Here is a 19835-nt window from a genome sequence, read left to right on the forward strand (position 1 = left end):
CATATTAAAAGTATGGAAGCTTCTGTTTATACTGGAAGGAGGAAATAAAGCCAATGATGGATGCTCTGGAATTAAGAATCAAAATTCAGACTTTAAATTGAGTTATGGTTAGGAGATATCAGGCTGTGATAAAATTATCCCTCTAGAGTAACCTTGAGGGAAATGAAAAGTCAGATTAAGGACACTGAAGAGAAGGATTCCCCATCATTTTCAATCAAAACATTCCCCTTTCTGGAACGAAGAAGTTGTAACACATACGGGAAATGGAAGGGTAGTGTCTCAGAAATTATGACCTCTCAGAAAGGTGGGCTGGCAAGCAATGATGAGAGTTCCAATGTTCCTATTAGATCACTTTAAATTTATTCTGGCATGTCCCACCTCTAAAGTTTAGAGGAAGGGCAGAATGTCATAAAGTGGCATATTATTTATAAAAAGTAGTGTTTCATAATATACCCTGTATATGAGTATTTGATAAAATATAGATGCTGAAAGAGAAACTTCACTGACAAGAGAATCCTAAAGAGAAGCAATTGAAGCAATTGTTGGGGAGCAAAATCATTTTTCTGGCTCTGAGGATCAGAGCCAGAAAACTGTGATAAGCCTCCATCTAATAGCTGATGTCATTATTTAGAGCATAAACTTAGGATTGTAAATAAAATATGATTGTTCCTGCTCCCAAGTGCTGGGTCCTTGGTACATGCAGGAATAAGGGAGCTAGCCAGGGCTGGTCCTAGCTGTAAGGCAGCGAGGTCTACATGTGATTTGAGAGGCAGAGACTCCCCTGTCTCTCCCTCCCCAAAACTTCCTCCTATTTGCAGGGAATGAAGGTAGAGTAGGAAGTTAGGACATTGTTTCCAGAAGACCCTTGAGAAAATAAAAGTGCACTATAGGGATCAAAAACACACCCCAAAATGACATTCATCCCCTCCTCCCAGAGGAGCTTCAGGCACTAGCTGGGCAGGAGGGGATGTGGTGAAATTGGGGGTCAGAAGGGAGAAGAGAATAAAAGTTCAGAGGCCTGGGTGGGGTGCAGCAGGAATGAGCCACTGGGTATCCTGTGGGAAGCAAATGAGCCTGGGAAGCAAAGAGATGTCAAAGTTATGTCGAGTCTCTGAAAAGAGAAACCTCCTTCTTCCATTCTACCTCCACCTTGCCTCACTCTTGGGCACACCACCCACTCTACTTCATTTCATCCAGCTGACCTGACGGGGGCGGGCAGCACATGTGCCCAAAGCTACTCTCTTCCCCTTAGTACCTTCAAGTCTCCATAAATGCTTCCAATTTCCCCTCCTCAGGTTTGCTGTTCCAGGAAAGAAGTTTCTCAATTAATACTCTACAAACTCCCCCTGCATGTTGGTTTGCAAAATTAATGATCCTACTGGAAAAGTAAATTAATCTTTGATGCTTGGTTGAGGCTAAGGAGAAAAAAACACTCTTTAGGGAACTAGGCCTTCTTAATACACCTCATCCATAGTATTCGCTCCCTCTCTTTCATGTTAACCAAACTCACAAAGAGGGGGGAACCTACATAGTTTGAAACTCCATCTCTGAGTCCAAAGGACCACGATGCCTCCACTCATTCTGCAAACGTTTACCGTATACTAGCCTGCTTTTGCTGCAGTGTGCAGCACGCCCAAGAGAAGCCAAGAAAAGCTGCATAGAGGTCTCCTGATGGGATATTCCTCACATGTCAAGTTTTATTTGCACGTTCTACAGCCCCTGTTTGAAAGGACTGCAGTAAACGTTTTGTAAAATTTAAATAACATCTTCATAGTTTCTCCAATTTCAGGAAGAACACAACAGCTGTTTCAAAAGCCCCCAATCAGGTCTGACAGTTCACAGACATCTTTTGGGATTAGGTAGATGTCAAAGGAGTTGGAATCCTTGCTGTGTTTTTCTGGCCAGAGTCTCTGCTGCACTGCATTGCTCAGTTCCTTTCAACTGAAAACTTGAATCTGCGCCCCTGTCAAAATGTGTCATCCCAGCCCCGGACACTGCTCACAGTTCACCATACTCTCCGCAGGGTCAGAGGTGAGGTGGCAAGGATGGCCAAGTCGCCCCTTCGGAGGTCTGGGAAGGGCAGATGTTTGGGAGGAGCTGAGCACCTGGTGTCCTGGGGATGTCCAGCAAAGCCGGCTCCGGGAGTTCCACGGGATGCTCGGTGCTAGAGGAGCTCATGTCAGTCCACTTCCTCGGGTGCGAATCACACTCCCCGGTTGGGCCTTTGGGAGAAAATTCATGAAGGACACCTCAGCGTTGTAGACGCTGCCAAATACACATCAGAACCAGGGTTGTGTGTGTGAAGGGGAAGGGAGGAGATCCTCCAGAGGCTTTTCTTCGAGTCTGTTTATGCTTCGTGCCCCATGACTGGGTTCTTTGAACGTAAACTCTTGGAAAGGGCAGGGAGGAGCCTCTTTTATGCCCCGTGGAGGACCTCGCCTATCAGCAAATGCTGAATGACAGCGGCGATTTCGGCCGGAAGCCCAGGCGCGGATTGGGGGGATTGGGTCTCACCGACCCTCTCGCGGGCGCGGTTGGCGGCCGGCGCCGGGAGACACTGGGAGAGGCCGCCGGGCGCAGGCGGCGCAGTCAGGCCTCGGCGCCGTGGGCGCGGTCTGCGGGCGCTCGGAGGGGGGCTCCACCTGGCCGCCGCGGCGCGGCCGGAGGGGCGGGGCCGGGCTTCGCGGAGGTGGTGACGCCTCCTCGCGCCCGAGCGCGCGCTCCCCGGCGTCCGGCGCACGCGCGAGGCCTGGAGGGAGCGCGCCCCCGGCAGCGGCGGCGCGAGGAGGAGGAGGGGGAAGCGGAGGAGGAGGAGGGCGGCGGAGGGGAGGCTGGCCGAGCGCGCGGTGGCGGCGGCGGCGGCGGCGGGGGCGCCGGCGACCGGAGCCGGGGCGGAGTGGGGAGCGAGGGAGGGGGCGCTTTTGCAATTCCCAACTACGAGCCCCGAGTTTGTAGATGGGGCTGCTCGGCGGCGCCTGCGGCTGAGGGAGAGCAGCAGCGGCGGGCGCAGGGGAGCGGTGGTGGCGCGGAGGCGGCCGAGGTGCGAGCCGGTGAGTTCACTGGGGCCCCCACGCTGTCGGGTAACGGTCTCGCCGCGCGCCGAGGCGGCCGGGGGCGCCCTGTTGCTCGTCGCCGTGCGCCACGCGGGGACCCCGCCCCGCCCCCTCAGCACCTGGGCTCGGCGCGCGGGGGGCCGGGGCAGCGGAGGCGGCGCGGGCGGGGAGGGCTGCTAGAGCGCCTGACCCGGCCCGGCAGGCGCAGATGGGGCGCGCTTTGCCGGGCCCCTGGCTCCGGGGCTGCGGGCGGGCCGGAGCGCGGCAACGTGTCTGGCCCATGCTGCCCGCCGCCGCGCGGCGCCCGTCTCTCTCCACGCGCTCCCCGGCGCGGCCCCGGCTGGGGCGAGGCTGGGGCAAGGCTGGGGCAAGGCTGGGGCTGGGGGCGCGCGGGGCCCCCTCCGGGGCCGGGAGCGGTGCGCGGGCGCCTACACTCTCTGCGGCGGGAGTGGCGTTGAAGGCATGAATGGGGAGCCGCGCCGGGGGCGGTAGTTGCTGTGACTGACACCTTCGGGGTCAGTGCCGAGAGGGGGCGATTCAGCCGGCTTCTGGCGTGCTCCCGAGCCCCAAGTTCTTGGGGGACGAGGCTTTCTGCAACGATTGCCGCTACTTCCGAGGCACGAGACTCGTTTGGTCCAAGTGGTTGTGGGCCGAGCACACGTTGCTCCGGAGGTGTTCGCTGCTGAGGCAGTGTTTTCGGATCCTGGGTACATAATCTGGAACCAGAAAGGTACTGGGGCTTTTTTTTTTTTTTTTTTTTTTGGGGGGGGGGGGAGGGGGGCGGCGGTTGGGGGATCAGACGGCCGGTATGATGACAGGCTGTGGATTGGTTGGAGGATATATATGTATTTTTTTTTTTTCAGAAGGACTTTTTTAACACTTTATTGGGAGTTTTGTCTCCATCTCACCAGCTCCTGGGATTACAGCTGGAGATTACATCCATTAAACTTCATTAGTTGGGGCATGCGTTTATGTAAGGGGGTTGGGGACAGGCGAGGAAGGGAATTAAAGGCTGATTGGGAAGCTCAGAAAATTCTCCGCATTACTTACAAACAGCCTGTTAAGGTCAAGCTAGCCACGTTTTACTCTTTTCTACGCCTTTGGGGATTGTTGGAATTTTACTTTATGCTTCCTGAATTGGTCGTCTTGTAATATGGCTCGGAACATTTGAGGTGTGTTAAAAGGCTCTTAAATTGGAGTATGATTTAGCAGCCATTTCTACCCGTGAAATCTTTCATATCGTCGTTTGGAAACTTTTATGTATGTCGAATATATTAGGCGAGGTAACACTGTGTTATCAATGCGGAGATAGTTGCGGTACATACGTATAACAACAGACCTCAGGTAATATTGCTTATTTTAGGTACCTACTGTGCAGTTATGGTAAGGTATCAGGCCTGATTATAATCATATGTCCTGAGGCCTCATTACAGTAAACAAAGAACTTTTGTGGGTTGTGTCATTTTGAGGTCATTTGTATCTGAAATCTATCATGTATTTAAGTACATGTTTAAAAATATGTTTGCACAACATGTTACTTTTTAAGGTCCATGTTTCTTTTATTTTAGACTAGGGTTACATAATATTCAAATGGTAACACTTTTAATTGTTCTGTTTTGTCCTTTGGGGTTTCACACTAAATATCTTTATGAAAAAACATCCACGAGTGTGTATGTGTGTGTGTCCTTTTCCAATTGATGCTACTCAGTTCCTTTCTCACCTGGAATTTCAAAATGAATTACAGTCTAGATTAAATAAACACTGGAAAAATTAAGGTGCTTGAGCAAGTCTGGAAGCGCTATATAAGACAGAATCTTTTTTTTTGTTCTTTGAGCCAACTGTTGGATTTTTAAAAAATGAATCCTAATTTTCTTAAACATTTGAGGGAGCAGTTTGCTTTATTTTTCCTGAGTCTCATTTCAGGCTGAAATTGTTCCAGAAGACTACACAGCCTGCTTCTCTCGCTCCTTCCCCTCTCCCCCCCTTTTTAGCTTGGGATAACCAAGACAACCATAATTGTGTTACCTTTTTAAAAGGCTGTTTTTAAAATTGAAGTTGAGTATTTACCATCTTTTTTTAATGTACTTTACCACTTAATTATGGATGGTTAGAAGACAACAGATGTTTTAATTAAACGCCTTTCACATTTTTGACATCCAAGCTTTGTTAAAGGCGAGTAACAGCAAATTATTGCTGAGAGTTGCAAATAATACAGGGTTAGTGCTGGTGAAAGGCTATCCAATTGTAAAAACACCAAGAAAACAAATATTAAAAGAAGCAAGAGAACCATTTGTATATTTGACATCACTTACTGTATTATAAATTATCTAGTTCTAGGTGGTTTTTGAAAGAGTGTTTTGCACTGATAATTTTCTTTTTCAAGGCAATTCATTTGGTAAGTGACCAAATTTGCACCAGAACTCTACTTCAGGTAAATATGGTTAACTTGCGAGGGATGTGCTGATATTTATTTCAGGAAGAGTGAACATCTGCCTGTTTTAGATAAAACAAATACTGGGCTGTCTGAAGATACTGTTTATTCCTTTAAAAATATATACTGAGAAAAAATATGCTAGTTTTATTTTACCTGTAGGTTCTTTCCTTCCAAAAATAGGCTTTACATTTATGAATATCATAAAAGCAGATAAGCATAAAAGATCTCTTTACTGATAGGTTGCTAGTATTGAATTAAAAATTTTATTTCTTTCTTGTAGGGACCAGGTTCTGTATAGTGTATTTTTGGTCAGTCTCACTGAGGCTGCAATGATTTCCCCACTCTTCTTGTTATTTGTCTGTGACCACTAGGGGGAGACTTTATACACTTTAGGTTGACCATATCCCTCCTTTACATACACTGGCTGCTAATCATCCCTGATCACTTTGCCAAACTGATGGAAATGTGTTGAGGAGGATGCACTCGGAATCAAGTCTTGATCAAGGTGTCTAGTGACTTTTATTTTTTTTAACTCACACCACCACTCACAAAGTACCTCTCTTTATAGATTGTGTTATTAACAGTCTACTTTTTGGTCTGTTGTTAAGTGGGCTAACTAAATATCTCACATGATGGAAGATGAGATTCATGACTACATTAGAGCTTTCAAAGTCTGACTTTACTGACATTAATCTTGGTAGCAATGTAGGTTTAATTACATGCTTAGTGTACACAGGTATTAGCTGTCTGGAAAGATCTGGAGAGAGAGGTGTACTATATCTGAACCTCTTCAAACAGATTGGGCTTCTATCTTAAAAAGCTTTCAGAGGAGGAGATACTACAGCATCCCTTGTACCCAGTTTCACCACAAAGGGGAAGTTCTTCCTTTTTCATAATAGCAAAGATAAAATTAAAACTCACAACTTTGTTGATCATTATATTGTGGCTATTCTTAAAGTCAGAAGTCTGGTTTCCACTTTTGGCAATGTCCAGTTCAATAATAGTGAACTCAGTAAACAAAGGATGTTATGTTTATAGTAGCTTAGAAAGAGCTTAAGTTTTATGTTCTTTCATAACTAAGACCTTTGTACATTCTTGATCATAGTAGATAGGATAGAATTTGTAGTTCTTTCTATCATTTTATCATCCTAGATTCTTCTTTTTAAATGGCTTTGCTTGGGGTGCCTGGGTGGCTCAGTCGTTAAGTGTCTGCCTTCGGCTCAGGTCATGATCCCAGGGTTCTGGGATCGAGCCCCACATAGGGCTCCCTGCTCAGCCAGGATCCTGCTTCTCCCTCTTCCACTCCCCCTGCTTGTGTTCCCTCTCTAGCTGTCTCTCTCTCTGTGTCAAATAAATAAATCTTTAAAAAATAATAATAAATAATAATAAATGGCTTTGCTTTTGTCCTAATTTTTTTTTTTTTAAATGTTCATGGTATACTAGAAATGATATTTTCTGCTTAGGAAATACTCCTTTCTAGCTAACTTCAAGATTGTGTCAAATACTTGGGGATGGTAATTTTTAAAGGCCTGTTTTGTTAAAGTTATCAGTGATGCAAGGCAATATGAGAATTAAAGGTAATATCATGTGTTTTTTGTAAAGCTCAAGTTATTCAAATCCTTTCCACTGCCTACTAGTTCCTATACATGAATTGATCCCTACTTACTTCACCAACTTACATCTTTTCCTCTTAGATCTATTACTCCTTTACCACTTCTTTAACATCCTCCTTGTTCTCTATATTCTATTAGCATTGCCCTTCTTTCTGTCCCTCAGAAATGTCGTGGTTTGTTCCTGACTTAGGACTGTTCACTCTGTCTGGAATTCTCTTCCTAAAACATTACATGACTGGCTCCTTTTTAACATTTCAGGTTTCAGTTCACATATTATCTTCTCAGATAAGCAGTATTCTCTAACCACCCACTTAGAATGACACTAAAATTGTATTTTTATATTATTTTATTATCTGTCTACTCTCACTAGAATGTAAGCCCCATGGAAACAGTAATTGTAGCTCTCTTATTTAACTGTATTTTAAGGACTCAGACCTGTTCCTGGCACACAGCTGTCATTAAATAAATATTCCTTTAAAAAAAAAAAATCTGAGGTTCTGTCCTTCCTCAACTTTTGTTAAAGTGTCCCTGTATGGAATGATATGAGTAGATGGTAGTTGTAGTAAGTAGGCTACTTTTGGCTATAAGTAATAGAAATTCATCTAAGTGATATAAACAAGAGGTAAGATTTATTATAAAGATGCAAGGAGTATCTGATGGAATCCAAAGGTTGGGACTCAGGATTCCATCCAGTACCAGCATGATACACTTCATCTCTTTATTCTCCACATACATTTCCTTCATTTCTTCTCTTGCTGCAGAGGATCACTTCCTAGTCCTCTTAATGGAAAATAAGGCTGCCAGCATCTCTCGGTTTTTTTCAGTACTAGCCCAGACAACAGGAAAGAGATTCATCTAGCACCCATTCCTCCCCTGTTCAACAAACTATGTTGTACTATTAGAACTTGGTGGTATTTGCTGTAACCATGTGAAATGGGATTGGAGAGAAAACCCAAGTAGATGACAGTGATAATTAATGTTCACCCTTGACCACCCTCTAGAAGTTTGGTTTCCCTTCTTTTAAATTTTGCTGGTATATGAAGTTAGAAGATCTGAAAAGCACTGTCCTGGGGATATTAAAAAGAAATGTCCTTTCATGGAAGGAATTTACAGTTTGATTTAGGACAGTAAGATATATACATGAAAGAAAGGAACGATCAAAAATAGCATGATGATAATACAGAAACAGGAAAATATTTGCAACTTGTATTGCAGACAAAAGGTGAATTTCCTTGATATGTAATGAATACCTGTAAATTGATAAGAAAAAGACCATCCGTAAAGATGGGGAAAAGATTATAGACAGATAAATCATAGAAAAGGAAATCCAAGTGGTCCCTAAGCATATATATTCAACCTCACACATAAATATAAATTAAAACTATGAGGTACCATTTTCACAAATTAGAAAGACCAAAAAATAATTTGATAATACTTTTCAGGAGGATAGAGACTAACAGGTGTTCTCTTACATTGCTGGTGGAAATATAAATCAATAGAATTTGATGTGAGTGAAATTTCTGAGAGTACTAAGGTAAATAGAAATACCTGCGAATATGCATAAATTGATGTAGGTGTTTGTGGGAGAGAAAAGAGCTAATATTCAACTTAATTATCTGAATACTAACTTGTGTCGCTTTATTTTTAGCTTTAGTCATGAAACAAGCCCAGGCTAGGGTAAAGCCCAGCAAGGTCACATACCCTCCCACCCCCCAACAGAGGAGATTCCTTTTAGGACTATATTCAGTTCATCTTCCCAGATCACCCTTTCTTTTACCCTAGTGCTGGTGAAGTTTGTTTTTAAATCACTGAGATTTCCATATACTTTGTATCTTTTAGAGCCTAGCACTTTGTTAGCTACTTAATGGCACTTAAGTAGATTGAAGTGAACTGTGATTAGCTTATTAGCTTCTCATAGACCCACTTGATAATTTTATGCTTTTGGAAATCTTTTTAAAGTGATTTAGAATTTCATTTGATAAAAATACTTAAGATTTTATTGCAATAAATGGTCAGGGCAGTTTTATAAATTGTTTATAATATAATGTATTACTGGAACTTTACTTTTACATGGTTCCTTTGTTCTATAAAATATTGTTGATCTTAGTTGGGTTAGAAAGATATGAAAACTGGGGTAGTGCGGCTGAGGATGCATGAAATTTTTCTAGACCAATTTGTGAGAAAGTATGAGGAAAATGAGCAGATCAAGGGCATATGGTTTAGAGAAAGTATGTCGTGGAACCTAGAGGGGCTACATCTTAGGAGTTTTAACCTAGGAAAATGCTAGGCCATTTTAGCTAAATACATACTTCTAGGGTATGATATATACTTTATAATATTTTTATTCTTTAGGTCATTTACCATGAATTGACTTTGGTACAGGGGTTCTCCACCTAAGTAGGCATCAGAATCCTTTAGAGTTATTCTATACTAGAGGATTCTAATTTAGTAAGTCTGGTGTAGGGCCAGATCATGTTTATATTTTTAAAATCAACAAGAGCCAATATTTGTAAAGTAATACATTCTGTAAAATATTCTCTTTAATAACCAAATCCGTTAACATAGCTTTTAGGGTCCTATGCCATTTACATAACTCTAACCCTAGAATTTGGTCTCTTACCATGGTGTCTACTTTAGCCAGATCAATATCTCTACAAGCATCAAATTGATTACCTTTGCTTTGCTCACTTTTATACTGTTCCCTTCTTTGTTCCCTTGTTTCTTCTTTACTAATAAGTGTTCATACTTGCCTCTCCCAAGAAGCTACATTGGCTGGCCTCATGCACAATTTATCTTTTCAGTACAGGACAAATTATAGCACAACACTTACATAACTGGCAGTTACACACCATGTCAGTGGCTGATTTATGTGCTTTCATTCACATAAGCCTGGTGCATATATGCCTGGTTTTACTGTTTGAACCTCCTTAATTTTTCTTCTCAGTACCAAGAGCTTGCAGCCTAGTCATAGTGTCAATGGCATGAACAATATTATTGAATGCTTACTATGTTTTAGGACTACACTAAATGCTCTCCATACATTATCTCATTTGCTCATCAGATTTTTAAAATCAAAAACCTTTATATGATTGTGTCAGTTTTCTGTGTCTTGCCATAAACTTGGTGGCTTAAAACAAAAGACATTTATTCTCCTACAATTCTGGAGGCCAGAGTTCTGAAATCAGTATCATTGGACCAAAATCAGGGTGTTGGCAGGGCTATGCTCCCTCAGGGGCTCAACAAGAGAATCTCTTCTTTGCCTCTTTCATGTTTCTGGTAGCTGCCAGCATTCTTTGGCTTGTGGTTCCATTGCTTTAATCTTCAAGGGCTTCAGATCTCTCTTAGCTCTGTTCTTAACACCTTCTCCTATGTGCGTGAAAGAGAAATCTCCCTTTGCCTTTCTTTTTAAGGACACATATAATGGCATTTAGGGCCCACGTAATGATCCCTGATAATCTCCCTGTCACAGGATTCTTATTAATCACATATGCCAAGACCCTTTTTCCAAATAAGGTAACATTCACAGGTTCCAGGGCCTAAGACCTGGATATCTTTGGAGGACCATTTGCCTACTACAATAGTAATTCAAATAGTCCAGAAAAGGAGGGCTGGTAAAAGTCTTTTTGCCCCATCTTGTCCCTCTCTTTGTAAATCAGTGTTTCTTAGCCAGGGATGATCTTCCTGCCCTCCCTTCACTTCCCTCAGGGACATTGGGCTGTCATAACTGGAGGGGATTGCTGCTATTGGAATCTATCAGATAGAGGCCAGGGAGGCTACAAACAATGCACAGGACAGACTCCCACAACAAAGAATTCTCCAACCCTAAATGTCGTAGTGCCGAGGTTGAGAAACACTATTTTGAAGGTAACTATTGCCAGGAGTTTCTTATGTATCATTCCTGAAAAAAGTTTTATACCTTTACCAAAGCAGCACATATCACGAGTAAAACCTAATCTGAGTTGATTATGACTGGTGGTAGTTTGTGGTTGACTGACAGCTGATTTAAGTGAGGAGTCGAAAATGATTCACACATACTTTAAATAATATATTTTTACTTAAAAATATATACTGTACATTTATGTGCCAGTCTTTGAGTATGTATCTTTTCTCTGGAGCTCTGTGTCATTATTCTTCTAAAAACTAATGCATTATCACTGATTCCTAGCTTTGAAGCAAGAACTTAAAAATTTAGGAAAGAATCGGAGTGTAGGATCCTTGTAGCGTTTTAAGACTCCTCAGGTGTTTTTAGTTGTGTGCTTATGTTTAATTATACAGCAGACAGCGTTTTGTTTTCTTGGGTTTTTTGTCACTTGCTTTCTTTGGGTCTCTCCAAAGCATTCAACTTGATTTTCATATGAAGAATGATATAACTCTATGGTCTTGTATTAAATAAAATATCGTGTGTGTGTGTATATGTAAAATACATTTTTATATATGAAGAAATATATGTTTAATGTTATATATTATATATAAAGAAATTTTGTTTTGTATAGAAAATGACTCCCTAAGATACTGGGAATACTACTCCCAGTTGCAGCTAGTTTGCATAGCTTCTAATCTGGCAATATGATGACAGCTCATGTCCTAGCTGCTTCCAAAGTTTTGGAAGTTGTAGAAAATTTTGTTTTAATACAAATGACAGTTTATAAATTATAGGATAATACTATAAGTACCTTATTGCTATACCAGCTTACTGCTTGAGTTATTTTTCTACTAAAGGAAACATTGGCTTTTCATTATTAATAAATATTACTTGGAGTTTTGCTTACTAGCAAAATATTTTTACTGCTTGCATAGTTAAATCCTACAATTCCTTGAAATTAGGGTCTTCATTTCATCATTTCCTTACTTAGCATGGCAGGACAATTAGACATGGGTTGTAATCCCAGTTTTTCTAACTTCCAGCTCTTTTACTTTTTCAGAACTCAGAGCTCTGTGTGGTACAGACAGTAAGCCTACTGGCAGACACGTCTGGTGTTAGCACTAAACTCAATATACCTCATCTCTAAAACAGGTTATAATATCTATAGTGTTAGTGTAAGATTTTAATTAGAAAATATAAGTGTCTAGCATGGAGTCTGGTACATTTTAAGTGTCCAGTAATTGTCAGTATCATTTTCTTCTCTTACTGTTTGGTTCAGTGTTATATGTGCAGTGAATAATGTTTGTTGAATAACAACATTTTCAGTTGCCTTTTCCTGATTCATAACTCTCATTTTCTTTCACTCCAGTATGAGCTGTATCTCATTTAGTAAATATTTTTTTAAAAGAACTTTGCTTTTAAAGTAGTCCAGTAAATTATGTGCTGTTAACTAAAGTTAATAAGTCTTATTTTTACATGATATTTAAATGTATTTACAAAGGGAGATTGGGTGGAAAGATGACTATGTGACCTCAAAGATTCCTTCCAACGTAATACGAAGATTTTATAAAACTCACATAATCCTGATGTTTTCCTTCTGCTTTCCCTCTAAAAGTCTACAGAAGTAAATAGTGTTTTATAATGTAGCTTTTTTTTAATGAAGAGAATGACCATAGTTGTAATATGTTGCTAATGGTCCATTATCTCATAAAAGGAATTTTTTAGTATTTTGGATGAATGTGGCTGTCTTCAAGTGGATTTGTCTTTCTCTTGTACCTAGAATATATAATGTCTGTATACATATAATAAAATGTTTCATGGAAAATTTAACTTTACATAAATAAAATTTTACGTCTTTTTATTCATCTATTAAATGCCCTTCTATCTGGGATTTTGATATAAGAAACGTGGGTAACTGAGTTAAAGAAATTTAATTCATTGAAGTTGCATATTTCAGAAATTAAACAGTGATCATGCATATTTTTATGTAAGTTGATTCAAATGTTTTTCAAACTAGTAATCTTTTGGAATGGGGGATAAATGAAAAAACTTTAAACCGTGTTTTTAAGAAGGTTAGAGCACCTTGTGAGGCATATAGGCGAAGTCATCAAGGGATGCCCTCATCATTCTTAGCATTAGGTTCTTGAAAACCTTAAGGTAGAGAAATTTTCCCTGAAGGAATTTAAGATGTTATGGGGGAAATAAGGATAAGGAGTTGTGGTTGTGAATGAACCCTTAAAAATCCTTATAAACTTTTAATGTTCATCCAATTAAAACCTTAAATAAAATATATCAAACAGATCAACAACATTTTATGCAATTAAATTTGGCAATACCAGGGACTGTACAGTTATTTTCCATTTACCCCTGGAATGGGTAAGAAATTACCCATTCGAAGATTTTATAAAACTCACATAATCCTGATTTTTTCCTTCTGCTTTCCCTCTAAAAGCAGGGAAGAAAGAAACTTTTCAGGATTTCCAATCTGGGGGGGATGGGGTGGGGAGTTCTTAAAATTTTAAGAAGCGTTTTTTAAGTTTTCTTATAAATAAGAGCCTTTATTATTTCTACTTAAAAGTTACTCCAACTTGTGGTTCCAACTGTTGTTCTAGAGATAGCATAACTTGGATATTTAAAATTAAAAAAAAAAAAGCTTTTAGTAACCTTTATTTAACTCACTCAGCTTGCTAGAGCTGAGTGGGTATTTATAGTTCTTTTCTACCCATGATAATTTCATGCCAGCACTCATCAGAACATAACATAATGGAACACTGACTTGGCTCTGTCCTCATTCTCATATCCTTTCTCTCCTTCCCAATAGACTGTTTTCCAGATCGAAGGCTGGGAATTTGTTTTGTCCCTTCTTCTGTCTCTTCTGAGAGTGCACTGCAAATATCTTCTACTCCTACTCTGCCATCTTTTAATTTCCCTTCTCTTTTTTCTTCCAAACATGAAGTTCCCCTTTTCCCAAAATACCTCCAAAAAGAACAGCTTAGAATTTGTTACACTCAAGTAGAAATTTTCATCAAAAGTAAATCTGTGTATATATGTATATATATATTTCACACAATAAAAGGGTTACTTTATATAGTTTACCTGAGGAAAGAATTTTTTTTTAGCATCCCCTCAACCAAGCATTGTCCTATGCTCATAGGCTCTGTTTAATATTTATTACTGAAATTAGGAAACAACACGAATTAGCATATAAATAGCATTCTATCATGTGCAACTAAGTTCTGAAAGAGTTTGAAGTTTAGAAAAAGGAATTCTCATCTGTAGAGAGGGACTTGCCATTCATTTGATTGAATTTTGAGATGAGTCCTTTTAGCTCTAAAGTTTTGATTCTAAAAAAGCAAGAAGTGTATCGTAAATTGATTAGGTATTGAATAGCTAAGAAAAAAAGGATATTGTTGGGTGGAGTAACATGAGTGAAGGCATTTAAGTGGGAAGAGATGTGTGGTTGTGCATATACTAAGTAAAAAAGAACAATGTGGTGAGAATATAGTTTATATTAGAGAATAGAGGAATTAGGCTGAATAGATAAAAAGCTAGATTTTAAGAGAAATTTAAACATTCTCAGATAACAAAAGTTTTTGTAATCTAGTATTGTCTTTAAATGACACTTTTACATGATAGTCTTGTGTTGAGTGGGTTACAGTGAAGAAGAGAATAGTGGGAAGAGACTTGCAGTGATAATTTAAAGGTGAAGCAATAAGAACTTGGAAGTGGTGGCACAGGGAATGGAGAATAAGAGATGAATATAGGGAAATTACGAATTCACTGTGGCCTATCAAATGACATATAGAGGTATCTCAAAGTTTTCAAGGGATTCCTAGGCAAAGGGCAGTCCCTGGATTTTCAGGGTTTGGGGATCTTTTCCCAAGGTAAGTCCTCATCTTGTTTTAAAGGTTCACGTAGGTTCTTATTTTCTTTTTTAAAGATTTATTTGAGAGAGAGAGAGAGAGAGCGCGTGCTTGCACCCTGTGCTTGCACCCCAGCAGGTATGTGCACAAGCAGGGTGAGGGGAGCAGAGGGAGAGAGGGAAAGGGAAAGAGAATCTCAGGCAGACTCCCCGCTGAGCAGGGAGCCAACTCAGGGCTCAATCTGAGATCATGTAGGTTCTTTTTTTTTTTTTTTTAAGATTTTATTTATTTGCCAGAGAGCAAGAGAGAGCACAAGCAGGGGGAGAGACAGGGAAAGGGAGAAGCAGGCTCCTCGCTGAGCAAGGAGCCTGATATTGGGACTTGATCCCAGAACCCTGGGATCATGACCTGAGCCAAAGGCAGAAGCTTAATCAACTGAGCCACCCAGGCATACCAGGTTCTTATTTTTTAATATGTTCTTGTATTCTCTAGATTTAAGCAGGTATTCTCAACTATATTTGACCGCTTTATCATTATTAAAGGATGGAAATGTCTTTTCTGATCACTTACCTGGGTATTAATTAGTAAGTCACATTTCATTTATCCCTGCATGATATACTGTTAACTTTCAAAGGAATGATATTTACAGAGAAGATGATGAATGAGCTATGTGGTTGTCGTGGAGGGGAGGGGTAGAGGAACTGTAAAAAATGGAGAAAAGAAAAACTTAGAAAATCAAGATACTGATAGTAAGGAAGATTATAGGAATGTTAAACAAGGAATTTTAAAACAAATTTTAAAAGTGTTCAAATGCCAAAAGATGCTTAAAACAATGTTAGAAGTTGTGGGCAAGTAAGAGAAGTGTGTGACTTGATTTTTATTATTAGCATATGTAAAGTATGGTCAGCAAATACTTCTTACAACCATGACCATACTTTTTATATAAAGCCAAATTATTATGAGACATTTTCTAGGTAAGCAAGAAAATTGAAGTGTTTTGTTGTTAGAAATGTCAAACTGTATTAGCTTGGTGCATCTCTTTAATTATTTAAAATATACCACTGATTCAGGGGGCAGTTTTGCCTCCCACAGGACATTTGGTAATCTCCAAAGACCTTTTTCATTGTCACAATTGGGGGGGGGGGTGGGGATGCTTATTAACATCTAGTGGGTAGAGACCAGAGATGCTGCTAAACCATTTATAGGACACCCCCCCTCCCCATTAACAAGGAATTACCAAAATGTCAATAGTACCAAGATTGAGAAATCCTGGAATATAGAGTAGGCAAGTTCTCCTGTGGGCAATTTTAGAGACCATCAATTTCTTCTTTTTTTCTAGGATTGACTAGAAACTGTCTTTCTGTTAACACTCTTTTTTTCCAGCAGCTTACAGTATACTTGATTGTCACTGATTTCTTTATTATGTTCTTATCCTAAGGCTAGATCTTAGACACTTTAATTGGATGAATATTTCCAGTAGTTTTGCCCCTCTTAGGGTGGCTTTTTTCTGCGAACTTTATGTGTCTTGTGTTTCCTTTCACCAGTTTAATTCTTGAGGGGTCTCCCTGTTTCCAAATTCTGAGAGCCTCTTGATGTGATTTCCTAAGGACTTTTTTTGCAACAAGGCTTTTTATGTGCTCTAAGGTGCTTCATGTCCCAGGTCTGGGTTGAGCTAGTTCTTGAGTCTAGGTTTTTTCTGGTAGTGTTTGCATCTGTTCTAACTTGTTTATGCAAGATATTTTTTTTTTCCTGACAGCATTTGAATCTTTTCTAATTTTTCTATATACAAGAAGTTTATTTAAATAAAATGCTTAGCTGAAAAGAAAAAACATCTAGGAGTTATTTCTTTTAGAATAATTTTATCCTTCTTTATAGATAAAGATTGCCTTAGATATAAATAGCCACATATGAAAAGGTTTTATAAAACTTTTGTAATGATAAACACTGAAATTCTGGATTAGAACGAGGTATGCAAAGTTTTTTGTTTGGTGTTATTGTTAAACAGTGCAAAATAATTCATTGGAATATAAAGATAAAAGTTGAATGAACATATCACTGATGGAGAAAGTCATTTTGAAAGAACCTTAACCCACTTCAATTTGCTGTTGATCTAAACATATTGGCCATTTAGTGAAATATACCTGTGTATACTAGCTACTCTGTGAAATAAAGGAATAGCGAGGGAAAGCAAAAGTGTAAAGAAAAGTATTCTGTAGTGGTCAGGGTGTGGTGATAAAAGGAGAGGGAGAGAAGAGTGAGAGAGAACATTGAGAATTTGTCATCTTTGAGAGGCAAAGTTGTGGAGTAATTGTGGGTTTTCTTTTTAGCAGATAACTTCTTGTCTGCCTCTAGTATGCATAAATTCTACTTTCATCTTCGATTTTCATCTGTGTTAGTGTTTCATTAATTGACCTTCCATCAAATCTAAAACTGATCTGCTTTGTTAATAGATCAGTTATTAACAGCAATAGGCTTTCATTAGTTTACTAAGTGATACATTCTTGAACTGTACCACAGAACCATCCTACCCCAACCACTTCAAATGTATATGGTGATTTATCTTGAGTCTTGACTCCTTCCTTGGGCTTCTTGTCAGCTGCGGAAAGCATTGGTGCTGCAGCTGCTGCCTCACAGAAGAGGTTGTGTCCTCACTGCATAAGCACACAACTCACATCAGTAAGCTTATTTTAATTGTGGAGATATTTTAGCTAAGAAACATTTAAATGTTGAAGAGACTACTCTTCTGCGTAGGAATTCCAGGGTAGTTGAATACACAGCATTCATGCTCTGAACAACCCAGTTTATCCAGAGGGAGGGATTTATGTTGACCACTGAACAGGACCACTTTTCCTCCCTAGTTATTTATGATAAACTTGTTTTAATTGGCCTTTAAAAAATAGCGTTACATGGTAGAGTCAAGTTGGTATAGAAAAATGAACATGCAATGAAAGGTAAAAATTTCTGTTGCCAGCCGTACTTCCTAGAGTTAATCATTGATAACAGTTTTAGATTTAGTTAGTAAAGTATTTCTCAACAATTCATAATTAGCATTTTGGCAGTACTATATTGTCTGGGATTGTCCTGAGCACATCTTAATTTTTAGTGCCCCTGTTCTCTGCCACAGCCATGGGCGCATCAAAAATGCCCTCACTTATTTCCAAATGCTTCTTGGGTAGGGGTGATACTTAACCTGGGTGAGAGTATTGTAATTTTTAAAACTATATCACATGTCTTAGAAAACGTGTCTCTTTTCAGTTTTACACAGTAACTATATTGACTCCACAATAAAAGAAAACTATTTGAACACAGGTACTTCTCAAGGGAGGCCCAGAGGAAATCCACTTGGGAAGAACTGAATGTCATAGATTACAATGTTTATTCAATTTTATCTGCTTTCCTTTATGACACTGTTACTGTCTTGTGTTTTCAATTACCTTTTTTTTTTTCCTTGAGTGTTCTGTGGTTTTTGAGTTGTGAGCTCATGCTTGGCTGGGTTTTAGTGAAAGGACTCTGTACAGCCTGGTTAAAGAGCACATTCCTCCAAGGAAGATTTACTAAGGCTTTTCTTTGGCATCTTTGTCATTTCTCTGCTCAGGGTTTTCTGAACTAGGTAGGTATATTGGAACCCTGAATCCTTGAGAGTAGGCCATGCTTACACAGTCTCAGGCGATATTCCCCCCAACAAGCTGAGAGAAGCTAATACTCATTGTCTTCCTTGGCCAGCAGGCACGTCTTTGCTAAGCCACTCTTTTACAAGGTGGCAATTGGTCATGTAAGGTCCCAGCCTTATATGGACGGTCTCACTTTCAGTTCTCCATCTTGAATAGACCAAGTCCTAAGCTGCTGCCTCTGAACTTCTAGGTACTAAAATATGCAAACCACAGAGCAGCCATGGTACCTGCTTACCAGTTTTTTATCTTCTTCTTGTGGGTCCATGGAGATTTTCTTGGCTTGTTTTTGTATTTGAGAGGGTGTTTTTGGTATTTTATATAGTATTCCTAGCTGTTTTGTAAATGTGGGAATTATTTTCAGATTGTCAAATCTAATTTTTTGCTGGACTTTCAAGCCTCGTTCATCTTCTTTTTAACTTCCAGGAATTTCCTAAAATTTTTGGTTTGGCTAATCTCTTTCATTCTCTCCCACCTCACCTCCAGTATTGTTGGCATTTTATTCTTTTTAAAAAGTATCTTTTCTGGGGCACCTGGGTGGCTCAGTCGTTAAGCATCTGCCTTCGGCTCAGATCATGATCCCAGGGTCCTGGGATCGAGCCCCGCATCGGGCTCCCTGCTCCGCGGGAGACCTGCTTCTCCCTCTCCCACTCCCTCTGCTTGTGTTCCCTCTCTCGCTGTGTCTCGCTCTCTGTCAAATAAATAAAAAATTTAAAAAAGTATCTTTTCTGTCATTTCACTGTGACCTTAGGAGAGAATGTAGGCATGTGTGCTTAGTCTTCCATTTTGGCTGACAGCTTGTCTGTTTTTAGATCTAAGCTCATTAGGGCTAACTGATGAAAAGTAAATCTCTATAAATGCCTTTTCATTTAACTTTGATTTTGAAGTTTGAACTTGAAGAGCATGATCTTTGGCTATAAAAGAAGTTAGGGGGCAGGGACAGAAGATAAAGTTCAGACCATTAACCGTGCAGTTGAGCGATGTCTTCCTGGGGTGGGGAACAGTGAGGCTCCTGCCATAATGTCTAAACTTATAGGGCAAATCACATTAAAATGATGAGAAACCACAATTGTAAAATTACATGCAAAAATTATTAACTGCAGTATGCATGTCTGGCATAATACTACGAATTAGAGTTCAAAGATAAATATGATGCCATTTCTGCCCTCACAGAGCCCACTAATTTTGTGGTGGAGACAGACATGCAAATGAAAATACAGTTTTCATTATTCATGGTAGTTATGTCTTAGAATTCCCTGTGACTACTGAATTAGCAAGTACTGAGTCCTTGCTTCTGCGGGAATATTTGGGGTTATGTTCCTGTGAGCCTCTGATCACATTT

At 39.9% G+C, this 19835-nt stretch overlaps 1 protein-coding gene across 4 annotated transcripts in view; it reads left to right on the plus strand.

Annotated features, from left to right (window-relative positions):
- Positions 1–2914: 2914 nt before the first annotated feature.
- The window catches only part of MPP6 (membrane palmitoylated protein 6), a 127336-nt gene continuing 110415 nt past the window's right edge, over positions 2915–19835 (plus strand). For 3 of the 4 annotated variants that reach the window (XM_035020756.1, XM_035020755.1, XM_035020758.1), the window contains exon 1: positions 2915–3050. The gene's annotated coding sequence lies outside the window, so the exon portion shown is untranslated. Of the gene's footprint in view, positions 3051–3635; positions 3784–19835 lie in introns of those variants that run through there. The other variant, XM_035020757.1, reaches the window with a different exon arrangement.

Source organism: Mirounga leonina, unplaced genomic scaffold (assembly GCF_011800145.1).
Source record: "Mirounga leonina isolate KUSES-001 unplaced genomic scaffold, KU_Mleo_1.0 Mir_174, whole genome shotgun sequence".
Lineage (NCBI taxonomy): Eukaryota > Metazoa > Chordata > Mammalia > Carnivora > Phocidae > Mirounga > Mirounga leonina.